The sequence below is a fragment of the Gallinula chloropus genome (genome assembly GCF_964237585.1).
Source record: "Gallinula chloropus genome assembly, chromosome: 5".
In the NCBI taxonomy this organism is placed as follows: Eukaryota; Metazoa; Chordata; class Aves; order Gruiformes; family Rallidae; genus Gallinula; species Gallinula chloropus.
Window position 1 is genome coordinate 40,290,605 of NC_140090.1, and position 16,253 is coordinate 40,306,857.

General features: G+C 44.0%; 1 protein-coding gene across 1 annotated transcript in view; it reads left to right on the top strand.

The window, feature by feature from the left end:
- The first annotated feature begins 226 nt into the window (after positions 1 to 226).
- MYO1B (myosin IB) overlaps positions 227 to 16,253 on the top strand; it is a 109,702-nt gene continuing 93,675 nt past the window's right edge. The window contains exon 1 of the mRNA XM_084265741.1: positions 227 to 308. The gene's annotated coding sequence lies outside the window, so the exon portion shown is untranslated. The remainder of the gene's footprint in view (positions 309 to 16,253) is intronic.

The following is a 16,253-nucleotide window of genomic DNA, read 5'->3' on the forward strand; positions in this document are numbered from 1 at the left end:
GGAGACTGCGGCGGGGGGGGCTGGGTGCAGCTGAAAGGAGGCTGCGGCGGGGCTCTGGGGCGGACTGGGCCAAGACGGGGAGCCCCCGGCGCGGGGAGCGGTGCCCGCCGGGCGGCGCTGCGGGGACGGACGGGCGCTGCCGGGGGCCGGCGGGCGGCGGCGCCTCCTCCCCTCGCAGGGCGGGGAGAGGCCGGGGTGCGCCCCGCTCCGCTCCGCCGCCGCGGCTTCGGCAAGGCAGCGTCCGCCGGCTCGGGGCGGGAGGCGTCGGGCTGCCGCGGGACGGCGGGCAGTGCCCTTGGGCGGCAGAGGTACGGCTCTCCCCGGGATCCCCCCCTGCCCTTTGTTGTGCGGGACCGGGAGGGCGGCGGGGCGCGGAGCCCTGTGCCCCGCGAGGGTCCGGCACCGGCAGCCCGGTGGGACAGGATGCAGACGGGACCAGTGCTGCAGAGGTTTGGGGTATGGGGGGGGATTCGGAGCCGGGTCCTTCGCGAGGAGGGGGCGGCGGTGCTGGGGTCTGCCGGCGCCTCCCGGGCGTCTCTTGCCGGGGCAAAACTGCGGCTTTGGGACGTTTTACAGGCGCTGTGGCGTTCGTTAGCATCTGGTGGATGGCTGTGGGCTTTGGGCAGCTTAATTTAGGCACGAATGCTGGCGTGTACACACGCAGAGATGGTCCGGATCTTGCCCTTTAGTGTAAGAATGTGTGTATGTGCTTTTTCTGGAAAGAGATCATGGCATCTGTTTCTTCTTGTCTTAGATAATTACCCTGTGTGCGCGGCTTTGCTTAATTCAAAAGAGCGGGATCTAGTATGAGGAGCAGAGGGGAGGACCGTGGGAAGAGTGTTGGTAACTTGGAGCGGGATGCTAAATGGGGTAACTTTTGGAGAAGACTCTTAGGGACGGGCTGTTCAGGGCAGGGTCCTTGTCTCAAAGAGCTGGCCTGAGGGCATGGCTTGGTGAAGCCTCCCGACTAAGATCATCTGTCTGCACCCATGGAGGCTGTGGCTGTCGGGGTTCAGTGTAGGACATCTGCTGCTGTTGTGTTTTGGGAAGGGCATCCCTTTGTTTCCTCGGAGCAGACAGACTCCCTCGTGCAAAACAATGGCCATCCTAGCAGGGCCTGCGGCGAGTGGGGCTGGCAGTGCCATCACGAAGTGCATAGGTGCAGCGCTGGCTTGTTTTGCCAGCAGTATCTATGTGCACGTCCAGCTGTGTGTGTGCATGCTCGTTGCTTTTATGAGTGTGTTAAACCTTTGCAATTTCAGATGATGTGATTTAAGTCAATTGCTATGTGTTTAATTAGGACCACTATCCTAAAGGGTAAATGTAACAGTAATGAGATAAAAGCTGAACTGCTTTTAAAACATATGTTGGAGAAACCATTTAAAATATATCCAGATTAGAAATTACCACTGGAAAATGTAAAGGTCAGGTAAAATGGCTGACTCTGCAATTTTCTGTGTTGAATTGTGGCTTTCCCATATCCGGCTGTTCTATTGTTAATTGTGAATTACGGCTGGCAACAAGCTGCCCATCCTTCCCTGTATGAATCATCACTTTGTCAAGCCCTGTGTCAAAAACAAGGCTTTCCCCCCAAGCGCACGGTGTTAGGGAACAGAAATAGTCCGACCCATCTGTTAAAGTTGAGTTCAGTGCTTGGCTGCTTCTGAACATATTAAAGGTAATGATGATGTTCTCTTCGTGAGTTTTTTTTTTCCAGTTGTCCTGGGCCTGAGTTTAAGAATGACTTTAATTTAGCGCTTAAGCGCAGTGTGCTGCCTCTGGCTTGAAGGCCTGGAGGTGTAATAGTTGCAGCATTCCTGTTATTCCCAGAGTAGCATACAGCGATCACCGTTCAGGTCGGTGTTCGCCATTGAGTAGCGATTACTGATGCGTTAGGTTACCACGAGTCTCTCCGAGTCTGTACAGAAAGAAGATGTTTCTGGAAACACTGAGGTGGTGTTAGGTGGTGTATTTGATGGACATCTTAAAAGCTCTGGTTCCATATGAGCACCATGAACAGATGGAATGCTCTTGAAGGTGAAGGTGACAGAACACATGAAAGCAGCTTAGATCACAGAAACTTGCCTTTTTTTCTTTCCGTAAGAGACCTTGTTAAATCACGTCTGTGGGGAGGAACTCCGTGAGGGAGCCATGCCAGGGGACGGTAGTTTAATTGAGCTATGTGTGTTAGCCCTTTCAAACGTTGTGCAAGACTTGATGTAATTCCCTTCAGAAGGGCAAACGTACATTGCAAGCTTACTGGTGCTTCTAGGGGAAGGGAAAATAAAACTCTGGCGAAAGAGGAGGAAGCGGGAGAGAGAAATTGGAAACATAAGCAAAGCCATTAATTTTTCCCACTGTGCATTTTTAAGAAACTGCTGGCAATGTACTAGAGATACTCTGCCTCATGGAAGTGTCATGGACTTGCTTCACATGATTCTCTGAGATCATCCGTTTTCTCTGAGCTCTGTGGGAACCGAAATTCCTTGTGTTGGAGCCTGATCTCATCTTCCTTCAGCAGCAGTAATAGCAGTGGCTTGGGAATTGAAGAGGAAGGTGAAGAAAGAGCAAGTGGGACAGTTTGGAGAACAGCTCAGTGCTTGTGAAGGCCAATTTGGACGCTCCGCGCTTGCCTGCTGTGGTCAGAGCTGGGTCAAATGCTAACAAACTGGCCAGAGTTAAGCGCTCTTGTAGGTGTTCTAAGCTTGTTTAGTGCAGCTCATGTGTTGGACTGTCCGGTAAATCTTACCTTATATTTCATTCATCCTCTTCATTGTGCTAATGAAGAGCAAACTGAAACGGAAAATGGTGACTTGAGTGATTGTATGTGTCAAGCTTTGGGAATTTCCTGAGTTTGATGAAAGGCAAAAGTAGAGGCTTCCCTCCCCCCCTCCCACCCCGCCTCTTCCCAGCAGCTATGTACTTAGTCTTTTAAACTCTTAGAGCCTTCTTACTTTGAAATAAAAGGTATATAAGTAGCTTCTCCTGTGTGGGGGGCTACTGGCAAAAACTTTTGGAAGGCTGCAATAGTGATGGCCAGCCCTCGAGTCTGTAACCTGATCCACAGCTTTTTCTCCTCAACTGGGAAAGGAAGTAACAGCTCCTATTACACCCTTATGTAACCTCCCCATTCAGATCCTCCAAAAAGAAGGAAACCAGAGCACGATATCCGATGTATAAACGGACATCAAGGCAGGCTTTGTCATAAAGAAGCAGTAAAGAATAACATTAATTTGCTTTTCATTTGCAATTAATAAAATGGGGGGGGGGGGAAGAGTAAAAGTAAAGATTTTTCCTTCTCATTGATGTGGTAGTGGAAAGGGTTGCAACTCTGTTGTGTGCTGTGAAGTAGATGTTAAACAGAATGCTTGAACTGCAACAAGGATCTTTTTGTGAGTTTCTTCTGGTGGGTTTGAGCACTGCTCTCAAAACATTCACCCTTTACAGTTATGCCCCACTTTGCTTGTAGATTTTGAAAATTTGCTCTTTCTGGTTTTATGACTCCAGACTTTGGGGTCTGAACTGAATGCAGAGACTGGGATCTGTTTCTTTTTTTTTTCCTGTTGGACATAAGCCCCATCTCGGAGAAGAGTGATGGGCAAAGAGAGATGGAGTTCTTAAAACCATTTCATGTGTTTTCACGCGTATAAAAAAGTATGAAAGTAGGTGTTTCTCCCTTTGACTCTCACCTATTCTCTGCTCACTGAGCAAACAAAGGTAGTCTTTCTCTGGGGTTCCCATCTTCCGTACCTCTTTGCCATGCTTCCTCATCATTTTTGTCAGTCGTCTCCTGCCAAGCTGTTTTTTCTCTAACCAAGCAGCCTCTACTCTGATGCCTGTCCCCCATCCTCCCAAAGCTGCTGGCATATCCTGCTTGTTGCAATCCGACCTTGTGTCTGGGGGGCGGGTAACTGTGAAATCTGTGACTTGATCCTTGGGGACCAGCCTGGCATGTGACAGGCTCTTCTTTTGGTAGAGCTGGAGTGTGCTTTTGGGTATGCATGGCTGTTTTCAGCAGCCCCTGCCGTTTGTGATCCTGTGCTCTGTGTATCTCCGTGTTTATCTCACCCTTTGCTTACCTTTGTTTAAGTAACTGTAGAGTCTTCTGAGTTTCCTGCAGGCTTGAGTTTTTAGACTAATGCATCATCCAGCCACAGGGCTAGAACCATCCAAGTTGTCTTTTTGCATGTGAAGAGATAGCAGCGTAGATTTTTTGGAGAAAACCATCCAGACACTTACTCTTTCCCAACTCCTTGTTACTGGGTAATTTCCCACATGGTATCAGAAGTCAACTTGTGTTAGTTTCTTGATCTATTGTAATTCCACTAGCAAAGTCACTGTGATGATAAAAGTGTTTCGATGAGACTGAAGTTTCAAAATAGGGTTTCAGAGATGGAGCAGACTTATGAAGTCCCCTTCTCAGATCCAGATTGGGGAATCATTCTGTGCAGACAGTGTAGCAGCAGTAATGGCTCCCAGAGGCAAGGGTAGCATCCTTTTTCTCCAGTGGAAAACATAGGATCATAGAATCCTTTTGGTTGGAAAAGACCTTTAATATCATCAAGTCCTATCACTAACCTAGCACTGCTAAGTCCACCACTAAGCCACACACACTAACGTTTGAGCCTTTGGGACGAAAGCAATCAAGAAGTGGCCTTTAGCCTAAGCAGCCAGACTTAGCATTTCAGCAGACCAGCTCAAGTCCCATGATAAGGAATCCAAATATGCAAAGTTGCAAGGCGAGAGGGTGAGGAACATTCACTGTCAAGAGATTTTCTCCCATGCAGGAGGTGGGGAGTGGGTACATCTTGGGCTTTGGCCCTGACTGTGCAGTGCTGCCACTGAATTCCATGGTGTGGGTGAACTAAGTTTGTAAGTTTTGCCTTGTTCTCCCTCTCTTGCAGATATGCAACAGTCCTTACGAGGGTCTTGCATTAGCAGAAATCCTTACGCTGTTGGGCAAGAGAACCATGAAAAGCAAAGATATCAGGAAGAAGCAGCATGTAGGAAGGAGAAAAAGAGATATTTATGAGGAATAGGTGCTAAGTAACAGAAGGGTTGGTGGGTACTGTTCCATCAGAATTGCTTGCTGTAGATGTCTTTATTTTCTAAATACAGGCAACAAGGAAAGAGTGGTTTATTTTTTTCCCTACTGTCAGCAGAAAGCAGCTTTTAAAAGTTTGTGACCGCAGCCTGGTCAGCATTGGTTCTTGGGCTCACAAATATGCTCTGTATGCAAGCTCTCTTGCTTTTCTCTCTCTGCTCCTTTTTCTGTAACTTTCCATACTTTTCATAGTTTGTACACTCTAAAGTGCTACTGGGGGTACTTTGAATTAGAAATAAGTTAAACTACAGGACTTACTGCAAAGGAAATTGAAACAGGTACAGAGTGGTCACATGCTGAAATGTTTCTATTCAATACATGTTTTCTTTATGGAGTCTGTTCTTCCTCGTGTTTGTGGGAGCACACTAGTGTTTGGATATCTTTGTAAAGGTAACCATGCTTTGCATATAATAGAGCATATGTAATGTCCTGAGACTGTGCTCTAACTTTTGCAGCGACCTTTGAGAATCCTGCACCTCAGACATGAAACAAGGAAACTACTTTATGTTGAATTCTGTATCTCAGGGAAGCACCAGCAAAGGAAGTGGTGCCTACTCTCTGTATGCCTTTGTGTTAAAACAATTTGCAGGAGAGTTAATGGTGCCTTTTTAGATCAAAGAGGTATCCTTAAAGTCCTTATTGCAGAAGGACTCTTTGGATGGCACTGTAATGATAAGATAGTTCTGCTTTTCAGAGAAGCTGTTGAAGGAAGTGATGTTGGTATTAATCCTCTGCATTGTTCCATTGCAGAAGCAAATAAGCAGCTTAACAGTGAGATCCAATTCTGGCTGCGAGATGAAGAGGTGCCATTTTTTTCTGGGACTCCAGGGACCAGTTAACTGTTCGCCAAGTAGTTTTGCTAGAGCTTGTTTCAGGGTGGAGAAATAAAGCTTGTTCTAGTGGGGCTCATGCTCAGATGTGAAAGAGGGAATACCCAGGTTGTCTAAGTTGTGGCTGGAGCAGCCCTTCCCCTTCTCATCGAGAAAGGCTTGGAGAAATGTCAGAAGATGGTAGGGGCTGAGAGGCAGATCAGTTTTGGGAGTATTTAAACCTACAAGCTAAACAAGTTAAACCCTACAGCTAAACCAGTAACCGATTAGTTACGGAGTGTCTGGAGACCCTTCCTAGTTTCTCCTGTGAGAGCAGGTCTGTGACTGATGGAGAAGTTGAGCTTGGTCACACAGGCTAAGCCTGGCAAGTGCTGATTCCAAGTGAAACATCAAAGGAAAGAGTTGTTGAGAGGGTGAAAATGAATCCCTCTCTCTTTGAAGGGATATTCCTGGTTGTGGGGAGGAAATATTGCTGCCACAATGTACTAGCAATTCTCTGTACAGCCTTGGTTAGCCCAGTTCCGCAAAGACAGGCTCAAATGGGAGTGGGAGCAGAACAGCTCTGCCAGAACGATGGAGAAGCTGTTGAGAGGAAAATGAGTAGTCCTGGCTATGCTTTATTCAAAATGAGGGCTGTGAGAAGATCTTCTCTAAATATTTTCCTGGGAGGAAGAAAACACATTTAAAATTAAAATCAAAACAAGCTCCCCCCCCTCCCCCCCCCATGGCATTAGCCCAAGCAAGAAGAAGTAGGTATTAGCTGACCATGAATAAATTTAGGCTAGAAGTTAGGCCCGTTGTGGTAACTATCTCTCAGGAAACATTAGAAGGCTGAAAAATCATGCTCTGGAGTAGAGCAGTGTAGTAATCATGATTGGATGATACAGTGGTTTTGGCACTGGCCTACAACCTGTGGAGCTGATAGAGCTGCTGCTGCCATTGTTCGGTTCGCAGGCTCAGGCTGCGGGAGTTAAAAGGGCCCTGGAGATTACCTTCAGCGATCAAAGAGTGCAAAGCTGCGTTAAAGCAAAGTTCAGTCGAGGAGAAACCCGGGAAAATCCTTTTGCATGCGAGGATAGAGCTGGAAATGCTCATACCTCCTAACAGATTTCTGCCACAGGGGAAGCTGCGTGTACACCCTATGAATGGATCTTGTCCTTCCTAAAGCTGTCAGGTGATCGTCCTTGCTGAAGCAGAGCAAGGGAAATTGCAGTTCCTGGGGGTGTGTGAGTTTCTCTGCCCCGAGACGGGCTGTTTCCCTTTTGTGAGAAGGAGGTGCTTTCTCTTGATGTTTTAGGAAGGTGACTCTCTCTAAATCTGTGAAGTGTTACGTTTCATTTGGAAATGCCTTTGTTTATCACTCTAGATGTTAATAAAACCACTTTGTGTGCTGGCTTCTAACATCACGGCTCTCTGGACAAGAGTGATTACTGTGCATTGACAAGGAGCCCCTTGAGCTGCCCCCATTGTTCCAGATATCTCTTGATAAGGCACACACAGCAGCAGCTGGAGCTATCTTGATTTAAAAATTGATGACACTTATCCTGTGATTCCAGGGAAGTGGTTGTTGGGAATGAAAATGACCTAACTGTGGATATCTAACACTTGAGAAAAGCAAATATGTCTAACAGTATGTGTAACATGTCTAAGCTTCCTCTGCCATTAAACAGATGCTTTTTTAGCTTGGGTTTAAGCAATTATTACTTCCATTTCCTGCACCACTTGCTTCTATTTTTTTAAAAATAATTTTCTTCCCTCCTGCTTTTTATTATAAATAGTGTTTTGCTGAAGAGAAATTGATGTGCAGAATAGATGGCTGTGGCAAGTTGTAGGTTGAACCCCTGCACTGTTCCGTTACCTTGGCAGCTAGTCCTGGGAGAAATAGGACTAATCGAGTCTGGCTTCCTATAGGCTTTTCTCTTGTGACAGATTGACTTGCAAAGAAGCAATAATTTCCATCTGAAGCTCTTCTACAGCTAGGGAATCCTGTGAAAACACCTTTGCAGTGGCTCAGTGGTACTTAACAAGGTGTTTGATTTCTTTGCAACCCACATCTCTGATGGGATGCTGCTGCTGAAATCTTCTCCCCTGCTTGCTGTTACAAATGTGCAGCTATTCTGTTGTCCTTCACTCCTCTCCCCTTGGAATGCAATTCAGCATAAGGCACGTATGACAGTAGATGCATAGACTGAGACATGTACAGCTTGCGTGAGTTGTCTTAATTTTATAAAATCCTAGGTTAAAAAAATTCCAAATAGTTTACAAATATTGGAAAAAGAACCTGTCACGTGAGGTTTCCGAGGGGAGTGGGGGAGAAATTGCAGTGGGCAAGAGTAAGATCTCTGGGGTGGTGTTTGAGTGGGCTTTCCTTGTGTTTTAAATTGAATAGGGACATGAATGGTGTGGCAATACACTGTGCTTTCAGCCATGTAAATTTGAGCTTTACTCAGACTTTGGGTGCTTGGAAGAGAATGTGGTGCATGGAAACTTGGACTTTGCTCTCTGTGTAACTGTGAGCATGATAGTGTCTGTCAGCTGCTCTAGGAGTTTTAAGTGCGCTTAGTTATCATGGGTGTGTTGGTGGTGGGTAGATGAGGGCACTAGCCTGTCTTCTGGGATCCAAATTTTCTAAAGCTCTTGATTAGCTTTGTGTTTGTTCCCGGTTCTAAGTCTGGTGTCTGGTTCAGTGACTGCTGTGATGACTTTCCTGTGGCTGCTTTTCCGTCTGTGCTGGGCAGCTGAGTGAAGCTGTTGTGTTACCTGTTCTGTTATTTCATAGCCTGCATATCTTCAAGGCTTATCACCAACTGCTTAACTGGGATCTCACACAAGCATTTGAGGAGCAAGATTAGCATGTGCTCTGGTATTTTAACCCTGTAGTATTAGGACATCTAATATCCATGTTACCGACACTGCGGTTGCCCTGCCATGAGTAGATTTCTTTTGCCTGTATCAGGGATGCGTGATTCATGTGCTGGCTGGAGGAAAGCAAGGCTCTCTGCCTGCAACCTTGTGTGGAAGGAAAAGTAAAAACCCTATTGTAATAGAAGTATAAATAAAATACATAGACTACAGTTGATTGCTGGAACACTCCCAAAGGAGTGAAACCTCAATTGAAAGAAATGTTTTGACTGCGTGAGAGCTGGGTGGTTTTAAGTACTATTTCATGACGATCTGCTAATAGAGGATCTTTTGAATGTGAGCTCTGGTGGGGTAGCAAGCTACCCCTGTGTCACATACAACAAACAAAGAAGATTCCCCCAAAATAAATAAGTGCTACCTTGGTTTTCCTGCCCCTGTTCTGCAACAGCCATGCAAACATAACCTTTAGATTGGGCAGGATCCCAAAAAATTGGCAGAAAACTTTAAGCGGCAGCTTGAAAGATGAAGATAACCAGTTTAAAATGGCACCCCCTACTTAGTGGAGTTCAGAGATCCAGGAGTAAAAGCAAATTTTTGTGGATTTTTTTTTTTTTTTTAAGGAATAAGGGCATTTTCTTTGTGTTCATGTTCCTTACTTTAAAAAAATAAATCATGTTGTCGGAAGAATGCTGTTAATCTGAAATCTAGTCTTTGGTTTAGGGGAAGAAGGCAGGACCTTTGACAACTTCTGTTTTTGCAGTCACGTTTTGCTCCTTATTTTGAAAAAGATCCAAAAAATCTTAGCAAGGTATGTGCCAGAAAGAGTCACCCTCTACCTTTCTGTGTTTTATCCCTTTCTGTAGATGTGGACCTGGAACGGTTATAAAACTCTGTGTTTAGACAGTGACTAAGAAAATCTTAAATGTAAGAAACCACCATGGATCCTGTTTCTGCTGAAGTCAGTGGGAATTTAAACAGAAATTTGGACTCAATCAGCCATGTTAGTGAAGATCTATTTCCACATGCATTCCGTGTTGCAAATGTCCAAGGTGTTCTCCCTGTCAAACCAAAATAATTTAAAAAACCAAAACAAACCCCCCCCAAAACCTCCCAAATTCAGGCTCCAGAATAACCATTTATGGAAAAGGCTTCTCCACATCTATAACCATGGAAATCTGTTGATACAATCCAAAATGTAAAGGGACTTTTGCAGGGTGAAAACAGAGCACCAAACACCTTTTGATTACTTTAAGGCTGGATTTTAGCAGGTGAAGGGCTGCATGATTCTCCTCAAGCCTAGCCTGACTATATGAACCATCCCCATGAGTTGAAGTCGCAGATTGGCTTAGGAAACATACCAGTGCCTGAGTGCAATTATTGTGGCAGTTGTGTTGTGGCTGCAAAATGATGATTAGAAGTAATTTGAAAACCCTATGCTTCCGGGAGCATAAAGGAGAACTAGGAGAATAGATACACCCTGCGGTCTGTTACGGCAGGTGGTACCTGTGGTGTCATTCAAACTAGTATGCAAAGGGACCAGAAAGCAACCTTAGAGAAATGCAGACAGAGCCCCTCACTCCTTCTGGCGTTATGAATCAGGCTTTTATAAGGGAAGAGCAGGAGAGCAAAGCTGTATCTTCTGCATACGTGGCTCAGGTTATTTTGGTTTTGTGGTGAGGTACTGTGCGCCTGTGATGTGATATCAGTGTAGCGTACGGTCTTGTGATGAAGCATGTGAACAGAGGCACGAAAGAGGCATCTCTTGCACTTTTGGGGCATTGATAACAATTCATTGCTGCTTAACGTTGATTGCAACTAAGCTGATGTAAAAATAAAGACCCTAAACTCACAACAAATGTTAAATAACTTCGACAACAGCAACCAAACCTCATCTCTCTGCATTTATAAAGGACCTGAGCCCTGTTAGTTAAGACAATTTCAGCCGCTGTGATGTCAGTAGGAGCTAATGTCCCAGCAGATATTTTGTACACTTCCTAATAAGCTCTAATTATTTCACTGCGGGTTTTTCTAAACTGCATTTCTCCATTGTTCAACTTCTAGAGGATGATACTGCTTCACCTGGTTGCTGCTATTTGTTCAGCAGTACTTTCAGTGGCCTGTTTCTTTCCTGAAAATTGCCCAGTCTTTCCCAGATGCTACACATTTAGCTAGCAGGAGCCATCGGGCCATTCCTTCCTCCGAAGGAATTCTGCTGGGCATAGCTTCTGCCATCTACATCGCAAGCACTGACGAGCAACCTAAGCTGATGTTGCTCAAGACCCGTTCCCATTCAGCTAAAACTGAATGCAAACAGTCCTGCAGTCCTAATACAAACAGAGTCTGTAATGCTGCATTGTACGTTTGCAGTTCACCAGAGCTGTTTGTTGTTAGGTACTCAAGGCATCTGGTATGGCTCTGAATTGTTCAATGCCTGCAGAAAATACAGGGAAGTTGCACAAAGCTTTCAAATAATAACTCTTGCTTGGTAGGTAAGACATGAGAAACGTTCGCTAATTCAGAAGCCCCAAAGCACAGACTTTTCAGTTTGGAAAACACTGATTTGTTCAGTAGGGCTGCGGGCAGAAAAGGAGTTCAGAAGATACTTGGACATTGGCCAAAACACAAGGAAAGATGGAGAGTCAGGGGAAGAGTTTCTAGTTCTTTTAGAGTGCTCGTACTGCTGCTGTGATACCTATTAACGTTGTGATATCTATTGACATTCCTGCCGGCAATCTGTCTGTCCACTTTCCTGAAGGAAGAAATGGTGGGTTGCAACATCATGATGTTTTATGCGTGCTCTTTTCTGCACCATGTTGATGGTGATGGAGCAATATCCATGAGCAGTCCCAGCTGGGTAGGAGGCTTATTATGAGCAGTATGAGATCGCTTTAGGCCCTTTTGGTTTTGTTTTGCTCAGGTAGTGACACCGTGCCTCTAGCTGTTTTCTGCAGTGTCCCCACTCTATGCGGGCTGATTGCTCCCTGACAGCAAAGTGAAGAAAAATAACGAGTGGGCAAGTATAATTACAGCCTGACAGGGGCTCAGGATCAGACCTGGGACATAAAATCAGTTTGAATGCCATTACTGAAGTACTGATGTTGCAGGTTGTCCCTGTTAACTTTTCTAAAACAGAAGGAAGTATGTTCTGCAGGAAGTGGTGGTAGTGAAACCGAAGGCTATTTTCCCCCCAGAACTTTCAGCATATCTGAGTGCATCTTTTGTGACAATTTTGATGGTAGGGAACTTCTCCTCCTTCTACAGTGCCACAAAAGAACAACACCAAGCAAGCCACCTCTGCAGTCAGTGATAATTCCAGTGCAGCAACTGCAACTGTGTGCCAAGAACTGCACACCTGCTGCAGCAGCAGCAGGAATCTGCTGACTATTGTTGCTGTTTTACTGTCTGGAGGTGATGTGGAAAACCTTGAACAATTCCATAGCATGCTGTATGCCAATAATGGGGTATTTCTTCATTTCCCCCTTGGAGGATGTGTGAATTTAATTGTAAAAGGCTTTTGGGGTTTTGCCTATTCTCCATATCATCTTCTATTTATAGTTTTCATTAGCTCTCATTTCAGACTGGCTGATGATAGGGCTGCTGGGGAACATTGTAATTGTTAATTTGCCATCCTTGTAGCCAAGAGGGACAGGAAGGTTTTAGATGCCACTGACCTAGCTGGATGGCAAGCCCAGGCATTGCGTGTAGTAGGTGCAGCAGTCTGTGTTGTGAAAAGGCTTCGTGTAACTGGGAGCATGTGGACAAAAGCATTATACACGTATTGTGCTCAGCACTTCTCCTCACAAGCATGTTGTCCAACATAAAACAGATCAAGCTATGAAGGATTATGGAATAATCTTTTTTTTATTTTTCTCAGAATGGAAATGTGTGTTGAAAGTTCTCTCGCTTGGTTTCATTAAGGCCTAGATATGAGACCACTGTGAGGAAGAACAGCTTCAACAAATGACTAGAGAGCAGGGAGATGTTCAGAAATGCTGCTGATGTTTGCTTTTAGAAAGGTAAATTAGGGAGAAGACCCAAGTGGTAAGTGGGTGTGGGGGAGATCAGGGAATGTTTAAAGAACAGTCGGATTTGCAGACTGCAAGTATTAGATGAATTTGTGGGGGTTTTTGTGAGCTAGTTTGCTGCTGTAGTCAAAGTTCAATAATTTGCAGCTGTAATCTTTATACAATAAATACTCTTGTTTTTCTTATGTCAGCAGAAAGACTTTGCAGTCACAAAGGCAATCTACTTGATAAACTGAGGCAGCACTACTTAGATTCTTAGGTTGCTTCTTATTGAACTTCCAGTTTGAAATAGAGCGAGCCTCTGTACACTGTCTCCCATCAGCAGCCTTCATTTCAAAATACCTCAGCGTGTCCTTGTATTAAAGCACTTGCCCATTCTGGTTCTTTCCTCCAACTGGATTCTGTTTACAGGTGGGTGCTCTCCTGCGCAGCCCTGGTTTGGGTCATTACTGATCTCTTGGGCTCTAGGAGCCCGTTTGGGTCCCATTCCTCTCATAGTTCTGGTTCTTGAAAACAGTTCTTGAGAAATGCTCATCTCTTTAGAGGTGTGTGATTACAGAAACATGTAGAAGATGCTTACTTAGCTGTACTCTTCCCCAAATTGCGGTGAGCATGTTGTCACAAGCACCGATGAAAAGATTTCCAGCTGCAAGGCACCTTTGAATATATGGTATATATACACATTTGGACATGGACTTGGATTGACTTTCTGAGCTTAGTGACTGAAGTTTACTCTTGCCGTGTAGCAAGGTGTTTGGTTTTATTTTTCTCTCCATGTGGTGAATTTTGTGGTGGTTTTTTTTAAAAGCTACTTTAACAATAACTATTTGGTATTTTGGCATTTCGAAATAAACATATTGATCTTCTATTAACTTCATCTAGTAGGTTAAATTAAATTACCAATTAAATCTAATGGTTTATGTTTAAGCATTGTTCTTTTCTTAGCAGTGCTTTCCCCCCACACACCCCCGTTACCTCAGATAGGCAACCAAATGATCCCACAAGCTGCTGGATTTTAGTTTGTCGTTTGCTAAACCAGAGCAGGGACTGTGATTGGATTCCACCAACGTGGGGGCTGATGACATTGCCGTGGCGGAATGCTCGAGTCATAGTACTCATATACAGTGTATGAGGCAATCTTTACTGAGTATTTTGCAAAGTATACGCTATTGCAAATGATTTTGAGAATTCAGTGTTAAACAAGATGGCTAGGCACGTTGACCAATTTTTTCACCACCTATGTTTCTAATATTTTCTAGCTCTCAAGTTAATGGAAATATTTTAACTATAGTATGATTAACCTTTGACCCTAAAATTGCACTTTTCTATTATATTGATATATGTTAATTAATATTGCCAGACAATTTTCTGATCCAGCTTTTAGTAGTAGATCTGGTGTCTTTGTGCACCTCTTCTGCAAACTGTGCCTATGAGCTTGGGAATACATGAATGTTCTTGATGGGTTTGGCTGCTCTTGGTCTTGAAATTCCCAAGCAGTGATGCATGAAGTGTGGTAGGTGGTATGTAATTTCACAATGGTAGATGAGGTATACTACTTAGAACTTAAATTTTAGGTTGAAATTGCCCATATTAGGATTTTTATGTTGGCTTTTTTTTTGGCTACAAACCCAATATTTAATAAGTTCCATACTTGTGAAGTACATTTTCTTTCTTTTCAGCTTTCAGAAATTATTCGAGCATTAGTTGACGTATGGGAAGTAATTAGGTCATTGAAACAAGAATGGTAGTTGAAAGAATTTGTCTTAATGGGATACAGAAGTTGAAGTGATACCTCTGAAAAGATTTTGTGAATGTTTAAATATTTTTTGGTGATTCAGAGAGATGAACTTTAAAGAGGAAAACTATGTTTCTCTACAAAAATATTTGTCCAATGCTTTTGTTTAAAATAAATACTCTTTTGTTTGTTTAGCAGAGTTGACTCAGCTTTGGTTGGTTACCATAGTTCAGCACTGTTTTTGCATTTCCATGTGAATTTCTAGTAATTCCCAGGCTTGGTTCAGGTTTTTGGGGTTCTTGTTGTATCACTTCTGTTAGCTGCCTGTGGAGCTGCGCTTCTCTTGGTTGAATTTGGAAAAGCATCAAAGACAAGTTAAGGCTTGATATAATACCCCTAAAATGTCACTCACTGCTCGGAAATCAAATAGCATGCAGTAGTAACACAGTGGCTGTGGACAGAAGCAAGAGATAAAAGGCTTTGCTTCTCTTAAGTCTGTTTGCTGATGGGTAGCTACTTCAGCAAATTAACGCTGATTGCAATAAGCTAATAGGCCTCTGAAAGATGTTTTGAAAAATGAGAAATTTAGAATTAAAATGTGCTGCAGTGACAGGGGGAGCAGGGACAGGTTGCTAGCATTTTCTAGCTGAGAGGTTACAGCTGACGAGGGAAGTTCAGCCGTTGTGTGTAGCTGCGTGGTAATCGGTTCTAGGTTTATATTATCAGCAGAGTTTTCTCACCTCTAGTTTCCAGTTTGTGGGCCACACTGCTAGTACTGATGACTCTTCAGTCTCATCATGAGAGCTGAAAGCAGTAACTCTGTGCCTGGGGTTCTTGAAGAGGTCTGTTAATCTTCTGTAGGGTTTGGATTGGAAGGATAAAAGGCTATGAGGATCAAATAGGTTTTGAGTTTTGGCCTGACCCTGACATCTTTATCTGAATTACTTCCTTTATCAGACTTTGTTACTTCGATCCCGGTCCCCTGCTTAATCCCAGCTTCTGCCTTTTGCCACTCCGGTTAGATAGATGTGGTCTCCACTTGTAGGCTGGACTGTTGCTGCCCAACAAAAATGTCCTCTTAAGTAATAAAATTACAAATCCGTGACTTAATTGATTCTGGTGAGGAAATGAAGTTATTCGGTAGCCTCACGTAACCAAGAGCAGCACTGTACAGGAATATAGGCACTCCAGAGTACTGGGTTTGTAGATCAATATAAAATAGTGTGGTTTGAGTCTCTGAGTGAGTTCCCTTGGTTGGTTTCCATGTGAAAGTTGATGGAGTTGGAGAAATACAAGTAAGGGTGCGAATGAACTTCAGATTAGGGTATTGACAAATTTAAACCCTAATTTGATACACTGAAGATGGTGATGAAGTTTTTGATAAAACTTGGGTTTGTGTACACTTGGGCTCAGTGTTGAAATCCTCCATAAAATCTGAATGTGATGCCCACTGGAATCTTCTTTGGTGTTTCTTGCAGTTTCGTAGTTTATGTATAGACATTGACAGTTAGAAGCTAATTTTTCAGAGTTGTGTGGGCAACCTGTGTAGATAGCATGACTTAGAGAATGTACCTTGGAAAAAATATTTTAAAGCAGTGTCATTCAACAGATGTTTAGCTTGGGTTCCATTCGATAGGTGTTTAAATTGTGTTCCTTCAATAGTGTTACTGGATAATGCCTGTGAATTATTAGATGAA